The sequence below is a fragment of the Dermacentor silvarum genome, chromosome 1 (assembly GCF_013339745.2).
Source record: "Dermacentor silvarum isolate Dsil-2018 chromosome 1, BIME_Dsil_1.4, whole genome shotgun sequence".
Lineage (NCBI taxonomy): Eukaryota > Metazoa > Arthropoda > Arachnida > Ixodida > Ixodidae > Dermacentor > Dermacentor silvarum.
The window spans coordinates 355,974,348-355,986,556 of record NC_051154.1 but is presented as its reverse complement, the minus strand read 5'-3'; positions in this window follow the sequence as shown (position 1 = coordinate 355,986,556).

Genomic DNA, 12,209 nt, shown 5'->3' with positions numbered 1-12,209 from the left:
TGCGAGTGCGAGTGAGTGCCAGTGAGTGTGAGTGCAGGTGAGTGCGAGTGCGAGTGAGTGGCAGTGAGTGTGAGTGTAGGTGAGTGCGAGTGCGAGTGAGCGCCAGTGAGTGTGAGTGGAAGTGAGTGCGAGTGCGAGTGAGTGCTGTAAGTGCGAGTGCAGGTTAGTGCGAGTGCGAGTGAGTGCCTGTGAGTGTGAGTGGAGGTGAGTGCGAGTGCGAGTGAGTGCCAGTGAGTGTGAGTGCAGGTGAGTGCGAGTGCGAGTGAGTGCCAGTGGGTGTGAGTGCAGGTGAGTGCGAGTGCGAGTGAGTGCCAGTGAGTGTGAGTGCAGGTGAGTGCTAGTGCGAGTGAGTACCAGTGATCGTGAGTGCAGGTGAGTGCGAGTGAGTGCCAGTGAGTGTGAGTGCAGGTGAGTGTGAGTGCGAGTGAGTGCCAGTGAGTGTGAGTGCAGGTGAGTGCGAGTGCGAGTGAGTGACAGTGAGTGTGAGTGCAGGTGAGTGTGAGTGAGTGCCAGTGGGTGTGAGTGCAGGTGAGTGCGAGTGTGAGTGAGTGTCTGTGAGTGTGAGTGTAGGTGAGTGCGAGTGCGAGTGAGCGCCAGTGAGTGTGAGTGGAAGTGAGTGCGAGTGCGAGTGAGTGCTGTAAGTGCGAGTGCGAGTGAGTGCCTGTGAGTGTGAGTGGAGGTGAGTGCGAGTGCGAGTGAGCGCCAGTGAGTGCGAATGCGAGTGAGTGCTGTGAATGTGAGTGGAGGTGAGTGTGAACGTGAGTGAGTGAGTGCGGGGCCTGGAAAAAATAATGGTGAGTGAGTGTGAGTGAGTGTTCTCCCACACTGCCGACCTATGCCGCCGACTCTCTCTGGGCTTACGCCCGCCTCTCCTGTAACAGTGTCGACAACGGCGTTTAGCCGTTCCGTCACGTAGCCAGCGTTTTGACAGCGGTTGTGTGCGTTCACACAAACAACGCGCACAACTGTTGTCGACGGTGGCGGTGTTTTGCCCGCGTTCGCACCAAACGCTCGCGGCTTTGGTGACGTGTTTATGAAGAACGTGCCAACCTTTGCCGTTCACCCTATGGCGGTGTACAGTAGCGACCATAGGGCCATGATCCCTGTGGTCACTCAATAAATGAAAACCACCGGATCATATAAATTTTTATTCTTTAATACATCAAATAACCAATTACACCATCACATCCTAATAGTCATAATTGGAAATACATAATTCCCACCATAGTACAGCTTGGCTGGTCTTCCATCTCCACCCTAGTGGAAGGGCTGAGAGTTTTTCCAACAAAATTTACCTTGTACAGCTACCTATGACTGCAAGAGATCTGGTCGTATCAAGAGAAGTTCCAGTGGCACACTCTAGCGTGTGACGTCACCTGGGGATTGAAATCAAAAGTTTGATGGAAGCCCGTCATGTCGGAGCAAACATCTTAAGTTGTTGAAAGTTGGACGTCGACCATAAAAATCAGATAAGAAAAGTCATTTTAGTAAGAACACGGCTAGCATGCGGAAGCCGAAAGAACTTTTATTTCGAATTTTTATGATCGGCGTACCATGTATACAACTACTTACTATCCCCTCGTGACTGCGCTGCTGCGTCACACACACACCCTCGATACGCGAAGGCTGCTTGAAACGGTTGGTCGGCCTCCCCACGCCGCGTGTTTAAAATTTCGCGAGTGTGCAAGTTTTTACTTGAGTGTAGGGAATATTCTAGTTAACTAATCGCCATCAAATGACACGGAAATACCATGTGGCGGGCTGTTGGCACCAGGCTTAGTGCAGATCACTCGTCGAGTTGTCTACTGGCCCTCATTGCATATATACATGCGTGTACGGCGTGGATATCTTCTCAAGACTTAGTTCTCTGGTTATGGCGCATGCGCCGGCGACCTGAGGCATTTCAAATTTATTGCAGTAGCAATTATATGGACACTCCAAGCGAATGTTTGCCGTCGCCGTGAGTTTCCGTATGTATATAGATACATGTATGCTATATGCCATGCCGTAATATATGACATGCGATATATGCGGCTTATATTGCCACATCATTCTATCACTACAATTCCACACACCAGGTCTTACATTCCTGACAAAATTATTCTTCAGAACTCGGAGAATGGCAGCCCACAACCAAGTGTCATGAAATAAAACAGCGACGGTGCATATCTTTCACCTTAAATCTTCTCAGACTTAAATATTGAAAGTGCGAAACAATGACAGAGCTAGATCAAACCTGAAAATATTGTAACTTGCCTGGCGCAGCTCTCCACTACCTCCGGAATCGATCCAGCAAAGAGGTTTGAAACATACCTGACACGGAAAAGTCGCTAAGAAAGACGTTGTCTTTATTTAATAACCATAATTGAAATTGTCCGATGGCAGGATTCAAACAAAGGATCCTTACCACCCCAGCTTGTTTTTACTTAGTTAGCTTACCTTTAGTCAAGTAATTAGGCTCACTTATGGACTCCCGCGTTCAAGCTTCCCCCCAGACACGTGTACACTCAGGAACACCCCCCAACACACAGTGCGTTGGGGGTGGTGGGTGTATGCGTGTGGGGCTGCGTGTGTGAATGCAGGAGTGAGAAATTGCGCCTAATTACTTCACTATGATGAGTTACCACTGGCCCAACAACAAGTTCTACTAAGCTAACGTTTATTTCATTGTTCAATGTGACACTCATTGGACTAGCTTAAGTTTTACCTAAAACAATCTACCTCTTGATATAGACGGCTTCATACTCGTGATAACAGCAGCGAGCGTGACGCCCCCAAGAAACTTCCGGTCACGTGCCTTATCAGTATGCTACGCATGGTTGCCTCTTTGCCAGTTACATTTAGCAGCTACGTCAGTGGGAAAAACCGGAAGCCGTGCAGGGCCTATGTTTGTAATCAGTGAAAAGGTCTATACGCAGATGACATTTGTCTTTGGACTTGTGCGGTTACTTGCCTTCAGGTGCGCGCGCGATTGCCGCGGGCAGCGACCTTGACGTCGGCATACCTTCAAACAGAAGGCTCGGGACGCCTCGTGACGCCCGCGGCAGAGAGGATGTTCCACATCCGCCGCCTAGATTTCTGAGTGGTGGCACTGGCTAACACTCCCAGAGTTATTTTAGTTGTAAAACAGAAATGCCCCAGGAAGTGGATGGGAAAACAGCGTTGCGGTAGCTCAATGATAAGATCATTGCACTCGTAATGCGAAGACGTGGGATCGTTCCCCAACTGCGGCCAGTTGTTTTTTCTTCCATTTTCATTTCCTTTATTTATCATTTTTTTATTTCAATTAGTAAGTACATGTCTCTACCCCTATGTTGTCCTTGGTGTCATTTTTGTTGGCTTCTTATGATATGATTAAAAAAAACGGGCCTCTCGGTTCTCTTTCTTCTCGTCTCTGTGTCTAGTATGACGTCGACCGTCAAGCTCTCCGGACAGCTGTGAATCGGCTGGACTGTAGACCATTTTCGAAAATGAAGATCCTTGGAGCATGGCCGTACGTGTCCATGGCACAGAAAGCGACGAAAGCGCTGTTGCAATACTTGAAGGCGAGAGGTCTTGGCCACTGTGTGTTTACGTGGTGCGAACCTTGAAATGTGCGTGCAACTGTGCTCTACTTCCCCTCTCTCTCCCTTTTCATCCCATACACCCTCTTCTAGTGAAGAGTAGAAAAACGGACGTGCGTCTGGTTAACTTCCCTGCCATTCCTTTCTTATATATATATATATATATATATATATATATATATACATTATATAGATCGGGAGTTTCTGTAGGGCAACAGACAGAAACTCCCGATACACCTTGAAATGTGCGTGCAACTGTGCTCTACTTCCCCTCTCTCTCCCTTTTCAACCATACAGGCTACAGCCTCTTCTAGTGAAGAGTAGATAAACGGACGTGCGTATGGTTAACTTCCCTGCCATTCCTTTCTCATATAAATATATATATATATATATATATCAGATCATACTGCTACTACAGCTGCAAGCTTCAAGCGGTGTGTCATATTCTAACACGTTGCTATCGCATTGATTGTTTCACTCTAGTTGCGAAACTACGATTTTTTTCTTCCCCGTAGCGCTATTAGCACAGCGTCTTTGCAGGCAACAAGGAATGCTAGTAACCCGACTTTGTTTATTTAGATGTAATAAACATAAGATGGGACGTAGTATGTGCCTTTGCTCCTTCCTTGGGTGGCGCAGTCAGTTCACGGACAAAATTTGTCCCGCGAGGAGCCTATAAGTGCTATCATTTGACGAAAACGGGCAACAACATCGGCCAAGCCCTTTGTGCGTTGTCTTAGACATATTTCTAAAGTCACACTTTCCTTGCCTCTTCTTTATACTGCCCCGCTGCTGTTGCTACTGATGCTGTCTTGCCGAATGTCTGATACATAAAACGGCACTCCTATCTTGACTACACTTACTCGTGATCATTCCTCCGTTGTCATTTTCTGTGGCTTAGCCAGAAAATGTCTTCGGCGTGGGGGGAGGGGGGTCATGCAATTGACCGGGGACGGTGGCGTGGATTTGGGAGGGGCCTGGGCAGGCGACATTCTGATACACAACTTTCAGAGAGGGGTAGAGGGGCCGGTTTATGTGTCCGATGCCACACCACCCTCCTCCCTATCCATGGCTACGCCCCTGAAATCATATTGGCCGTTTCATCATTGTAATTCTTTCGTAGTTATTGACATGTCCTCATCCCGTTGTCGTCATGCTTTTGCCGTGACGCCATTGTCGTCATTTCAGCTTCATTGCACTATCGTAATACAGTCATTCTTATTTTAGAGCCGTCATGCCTTTGTCGACATGTCCTGGTCCCGCAGTCTCCAAACTGTCGCCAACACTTCGTTGTCATATCGTCATAACGCCGCCATCTTAAAGCCGTCGTAGCCATACCGTCATCCTGATCAGTCTGTCGCCAATCCATCGTCATTATGCCATTGTAGTCATTGAGCGATCGTCACGGAGTCTCCGTCGTCGTCATTCTGTCGTAATCATACCAATGTCGTCATGTCATTGTCGACACAGCTGTGTCGTCATGCCGCAGTAGCGCACCCAGGATCTTTGCCAGGGGGGGGGTTGACAGTTTGCCAATACCATCTAAACAGCACTCATTTCGATTTCTTCACGGAAAATTGTAAAAAAGTTCGCTTTTTCCGAGTGTGCAGACGATTGCGCCTCTTACATCTTAGTCGCAGTAATCAAATGCGCAAGGAAAGAAAAGGGGTTATACTAAAGGGGGGGATAAGTCGGCCTCAGGGGGGGGGGTTACAACCCCTGAATCCCCCCCCCCCCCGTCGGTGCGCCACTGTCATGCCGACATTTTCATTCCGTCGTCATTGCGTAGCCGTCAATCCACATTCCTCATCCCGTTGTGATGATGCTGTCGTCGAGTCGCCATTGTCGTCGTACGGTCGTCGTCATTACAGCATCTTCATACTATATTCGCCATGCGGCCATACCGTCGTTGTTACAAGGTAATAAAGAGAGACCGGAACTTAGGCACTCAAAAAGGCTGTTTTAAGCACCTATAACAAACCCTAAAACTGTCATTTAAGGCGTTTATGTGCGCCAGTTACTCTCTATTAGGCAGTACTGCGACCGCGAGCCCGTAGATGTGGCACCATAATGCACCGTGGTGCAGTAAGGATAATCAGCATCGGCCTGAGATTCAGGACCCTTTAGAGCAGGCGTTTATATTTACATAATTTACAAAAAATATAGAGGAGGAGGAAACAAGTTTATTAAGAAAATTTTCAGGGCGTTGTAGATGGCCGCTTGTATGCGGCCATCACGTCACCTTCCCCCAATGCAGTGTCAGGATATGGATGACATCTTCGGCTTTTACAGTTCATTCATTACCTCCGAGGAGAGCTTGTACCAAAACACACTCGCGGCACAGAGCACGAGCGTGGAGAGAGTCACACATCACGGACACCTAATCTCCATTTGAGAAGCGATGACTGCAGAGGAAAACACCACGAGTACAGTAGAGCCGAGCGGGAAACGACCACGCGACCACGCGCCCCACTCGTTTCGGGATCCCTTAAGGTCGGCCTCGTTCAAAACAATCCTTGGACGACGCGCACACAAAGTGAATGTCACGTACGACTGCGTCATTCCCGCGGAAAGGCTGCAGTCGGCCGCGCCGCTCGTTTTCGTGTTTCCTCGTCTCGGACACAGCTCTCTGCCCGGATCCCCCGCATCGAGGAAGATCCAACAGTCACAGAAATAAAAACGGGGCCCGCGGCATACTTTCTCCGCGACAATGTCGACGTTAATGCGATTAGCATTGAGGCAATGTGGCGCCACACCGTATTTCCACCGTAGAGACGCGCCATGTTGGAGGCCTGTATGCCGCCTGCTTCCTCTCTCGCGCTTCCTTCTGGGCCGACTGCGCCATCTAGCGCGGGCGCGGCTTCGAATTCTGCGCGTGGCGCATGCGTAAATACATACCACAATTTCCTGCGCCTGCGTGCAGCCACCATGCTTTTGTTGTGGTGGTGATGATGATGGTGAGGGGACTACGGGAACGGGGCTGGTGCCAGCGGCCGTTACTGTGTGTGTGGTTGTAGAGAATCTTAAGACCGGCCGAAATGAGGTGTTTCCAGCGTGGTACATGCCACGTGTTTGCTTTTTCTGGCAAATAGTGCAGGACCGCGAAGTATGAAAATGTCATAAACTGCGCAGTGCGCACTACCAGTGCCTCAAGTGCGCCCGCGCAGTAGCAGAGCCATCGAGCAGCCTCAGTGGAAAATCACGCACTTTATATCAGGCTGGCCCTTCGGGGCAGCTCATTCCCTCGAACTTAATACGCAATAATCGCCGGGAGCTGTTCACGCATCGTTGAAAGATGAGGCAGCCTATATAAACTTTATTAGAACGATAATCAGAGTTTCGTGTAAAGACGTTCGGCCCAGTAGCACATGAACAGCTTGCTTTCCCACTTCAGACTGTTGGACCAAGGTATATGTAAACTGGTAGCGAAGCTTCCATAGAAGCCCATACGTTCAAAACATGACGGTTCTTCAGCAGCTCATGGGGCTTGGCGCCATCTGTATGTGGTGGGAACACTTCCGGCGGAACAAAAAATAAAGCGGATGCGACGCAATGTCCGGTACAATAGTGACGTCATACTGCTGGCACTGGCGCGAAAATTGACCTCAAAACAGTTCGTAGGCCTGCCACAACCAAGGAATCGCGCCGATTGCCAACCGGCGCAAGTCCTTGGCGAGTCCGCACCTTGAGTCCGCTTCAAGTCAATGTCAGCTTTCCATCTCTAATGACTAAATTAATATGTACTCATGACTCGACAGTGGTGTTTAGGCATACCGCCGTTTAATTCGCCTTGGTTTTACTAGGAGATTTCATCCTTAGCCTCAGCAGCGTACCTAATATTTATAGCGCTGTTTAGTTTATGTTTCGCAGATACGCAGGTGTCTTAAGTTGTACATTGCTTGTGTGGCTTGTGGGCTTGAATTCTAAGAAGCAAAACTAACGCGTATGCATGCGCAAGATTATGACAACATTTCAATTTTATTCACTGAAATTCATAACACAATTTTAATACACTGTACAGTCAGCACCGACTGTGGCAATAAGTAGAAAAAGTGCGTCTGCACTACGTACATCACGCGCTGATAAATTAGACTTGCCCATAGCAACATGCACAATCAACGTCTCAATAACAACTGCTTTAAAACAAGAGAAAATGCCTCGAAAATTAACTTAACCGAAATATACACACACCAGGGTCCATGTCTCAAAAATAAAAAATCGACCTTCCGCTTGTCCATCTGCTTGTAATATACCCTTTTAAAATTTTTGATCGGCAGGTATACAGGTTAGAACGAGTTCAATTGACATCCAGTATGGACATTATTTCTGTTAGTATATGGTGAATTTTACAGGGTTTCAAAACAAAGCGATGTGTTTTCAACACCTTAAAAGCATTACCAAATATTCCGCCTTTGTTTCAGGATCGCAGGAAAAGAAGCACGTGAACGCGCCAGCCCATATTTGCCTATCCATTGTTATGCATACAGTTGCATCTAAATTGCATCTAAGGATGTTGTAATGGAAAATGACATGAAGGCTGGTACACACCGATATTTAAGGCGGAAGAACAAGAGTCCCGACGAAATAAGCAGCCGAGTGGTTGCTATTAGCAAGTTACGCCGTTTTTTGTCTGATTACTGACACTTATAAGCCTTTATAAAAAAGAGGGCGACACAATTGCCGACACTTAGTCAGTCGCCAATCAGTCAATCAATCATCAAATGAAACATGTCCTAATGGGAATCTAAAATAAGGAGCGTGTACCAGAAAAAAAAAGACTATATTCTGCAGAGAGGTGTATAGACTCACTCCCGTAGTAGTTTTGATATCCGCCGGCTTCCATAGCGAAAATCCAAAAGTGCTTTGCAAAAAAGTTATAACAACATCAAATGCACAATGACCCAAGTGAACTGGAAATCCTGTTTCATAATGTAGCAGCCGGAGGTTTTACTCCTCACTTAGTCCGCCGATGCTAAGTGGCGGTCACGGCACTATGACAACATCACGTCACGCCTTGCCACTCATCTATAAACCGAGGCTGAGTTGAAATTTGTAACCTAAATAAAGACCATGGTAAAATGGGAAGGCAGGACAGAAACGAAGAGGAAGGAATTGCCATGTATGCCTCCTTTACTACTGGGGAACTCCAGCTACACATTAATTAAAATTTCTTCTTTTTCACAAGAGGAGATCGCTATTGCAAGCAGTACCGCACGAAACAGTGCAAGCCTTACTGCGCCCAAATGCCACAAAAGAATGCTACCTGGCGAGCTATAATTGCATGAGGCCACGAGGTCAGCGCTAAGAAGGATAATCCAGGATAAGAAAGAAGAAACAAGCTGTGTCGCTCTACTTCACCACCGTGAAGGGCCGCCTCCACAAACCATAGGACATGGACGTCGACATTAAAGGAAGTTTTATCTTTTAGAGAAAGCATGGAAAGTGTACACAGTTTACTGCTCATAATATAGTGCCAGATATGGCGTTCTCCCATTTTACGCCTTCGAATTATGCACCAAACTTTTTTTTTCTTCAAATAAGTTTGCCTTCTTTGTGAGGAGACTCACCACCTTGCTCACCGCCTCGAATATACCCTGAGAAATCTCAACTGTTCAGCCTTTGCACTTGTTGCTTAGCTTGACGCTTCGTTTGTGCACATTGAAATTCAACATTTCTTTTTCGTGCAAACCAATGCAACCTGATTCGGGCAAAGAGGCAAAACAAGGCATTATAAACGTCCTCTTCACATACGGTGAGTGTCTTTTCAACCTTCTCATGAAGACGCGTACACAACGTATGTCCTACTCTCTCCATGGAGAAAAGGCTACCGATGGCTTCCTGAAAAACATTTTCGCAGCCTTCAACAAAAGACACGAATGGAGGGGAAGGAACTGAGAGGCTTCCAAAGTCAGATTCCGCAGTACCTTTTACGCTCAAATATAGTAGCACTTGGTTGGCCTCACTAAATGACGCATATTCTACCTTCAGGCTACATTTCTGGGTTGTTCTGACGCACGAATGGGACCGCAAAAATTTCGCCGCTAACCAGCCGGCAAAATAAACTAGGTTATTTTGCTGTATGTCCGAAAGTTCGTCCGAGAAAGAATCATCTGTCATGCTAAGCGAGACTGTGCTTCCGATACCCAGAGCCAGAAACAGTGCCGAAATGCCGACAGGAAGAGTTGCCAAGACTGTTGTCATGTCCTCGGCGCAGTTAGAGTTTTCAGACAACTTGAACAGGTTATTGATCAAAAGATGCCTGAAAGCGGCCTGAAACTGACGAGCTGTAGTGTTGGTGTTCGCACCTGATTTGGACCTTATCGTCGAAAAGCTGTTTTCAAGTGCGTCCTGGTTTAATCGCCTGGCGAGAACATATGAAAATCCATAATTCATTGTGAGATGATCATAGAGCACCAAAAGAGACCGCATGGTTAAACAAAACCCGCGTATACAAGGCGGCTGCCTCGGACAACCCACTACTCGCATGTTTTCAAATACTGCAATGCATTCCGTCAGAAACTCTCTATGGACAGAGCCATTGCACATCGCAGATGCATAAGGTGTCTTTGCCGCTCTCTGTGAACTGTTCAGGCAGTCAAACAAACGATCTATCCTTTCTACAAATCGTGCAGTATGAATTGCTTCAGCGGGCAGCTGCTGAAAAGTGACCAAGGTGTACATTGCAGCAGCACAGTGGTTGCTGAAAACTTGTGCAGCCAATTTTACAGACATCTTTGATGTAAAGGTTAGGTTAAAATGTCTGTCGTTCAGCCTTGGTATCGAACGAATCTCATGCGTGCGGTCCTTTTCATACGCCTGCCTAATGTAACTGCTCTTCACAAGGTGATCACCTATTCTGAAATCATACTTAAATAGCATGTTTCGGAGGCATTTAAGTAAGTGCGGAGCATCGAAAAGAAAAAAGAGCCTCCTTCCGTCTATGTCTGTATACGGCTCTTCGGTGGTGACTAGGCTTGCAAAAAGGGACACGTTCTGGCTTCCCTGGTCACAGACTACTGCTACTGGTTGCAAGCCAGCGTCCACAAGCGACTTGCAGCATTGCAAAAGCAGGTCTTTCAAAATGCTTGCGGCTGTTCCTCGATAGGCAAAAAAATAACCAAGAGGTTGTTTCCATGGCGTTCGGATACCTTTTGCCATGAAGACAAGAGCCTTGTTGCAGAGGTTATTGCCTTGAAAACCGTTATACTCTTCCAGACCTTCAAACCTGTCATGCGAGGGGTTGTATGAAAGTTCTTTTTTAATATGCATTTCATCGAAAACAATGCAACAGGCTCTGTCACTCATGGAAAAGGTAGCCGCTCGTCTCTTTATAAGGTCGAAGATTTCCGGGAAAAACCCAACCCTTAGTGGCACACGCTGAAGCCATAACTGCAAGGAGAAGTCGCCTGCAATACCTATAACACTTAGGACTATGAAAGTGGAGCCCTAAGGCAAAGGATTTGTTCTGGCTTGACCATCGGCGACCGAACCGGCTCACATTCTTCATCCTCAGCTGAGCCTCCAGGAGTGCAGCAACAGGTGGAGACACGTGTAAGCGGACGCTCCGGACGATTTCTTCAATTGTTAAGGCTTGACGCTTCCTCTGCAGTCTTCTTTGCAGCCTCCGGTTAAAATCCCGCTGCTTCCGCAGTTTTTTCTTGAGCTCCTTGGTTTTTCTCCGAGCCTCGGACTCACTGGTACAGGGCGCTGTGGGTGTGGAAAGATGTGGGTTTTTCAAAAAGTTTGCTTCATAGATATTCAATGTATATTAGAAACCGTTAAGATGAACATGTGATACTGGCTAATTTTTACATAGTTCTGAGCTTTGAGGCATGACCAGATTGTATTTAGCTTTTTACGAGGGCTATTTGTGTAACGCTATGGAATGCTGATTACTGCAGCCCCGGCTGACTTTTACATCGTTGAATGAACTTGTGCGAATGTTTCTGCGTATTTGAGGACAGGGGGCCCGCTTGGCAAGTCATTCTTGGCGCGTAAGCAGACATGTCTGCTGCACACTTCATGTTGTATGAATCAGTGCTCAGCACAGTGAGACCAAATAAAAGTTATTGTTTGAAGATAGAGAAATATTTAACAAAGCAGTGAAACATGACCTTATTTTAATGCCCGCCCTCTGTGGCGAGCACAAAAAGCATAACAGAAATATCTTTTCTGTTTTTACATCTTTAGTCTTAGATAAATCTGCGAGAAAATTGTTTTTCTGGATGACTTTCACTTGCTTTCATATCGTTAGCGACTTCATGTGCAGCGCTATAGATTTTTTTAGCATTTTTGTAATACTTTACCAGTATAATAATTAAGGGAGCTCAAGACAAACAGCCGATAGCAGGCAACCGCAACAACAGATGTCTTGTAATCCTAACTGGGTGATGTCATTCGTAAGAAAATTTCCACTTTTGCTTTTACCTTACACTTTTGTAAAATTTAAAGGGCGCGTTGGCGCCCAATATGATTTTACACGATGTAAATATACTTACATTTGCGGAAAGCCTCAGCAGCTGTGCCAGTGACAGAGCATTTTCGAGAAGTCTGTGCAACCGACGGAACCTGGGGAGCCGCGTCACCACTGGCCTCTTGTGCAGGAACAGCCCCCTCCAACTGCATGTAATCCTCTTGTTCTGCGGA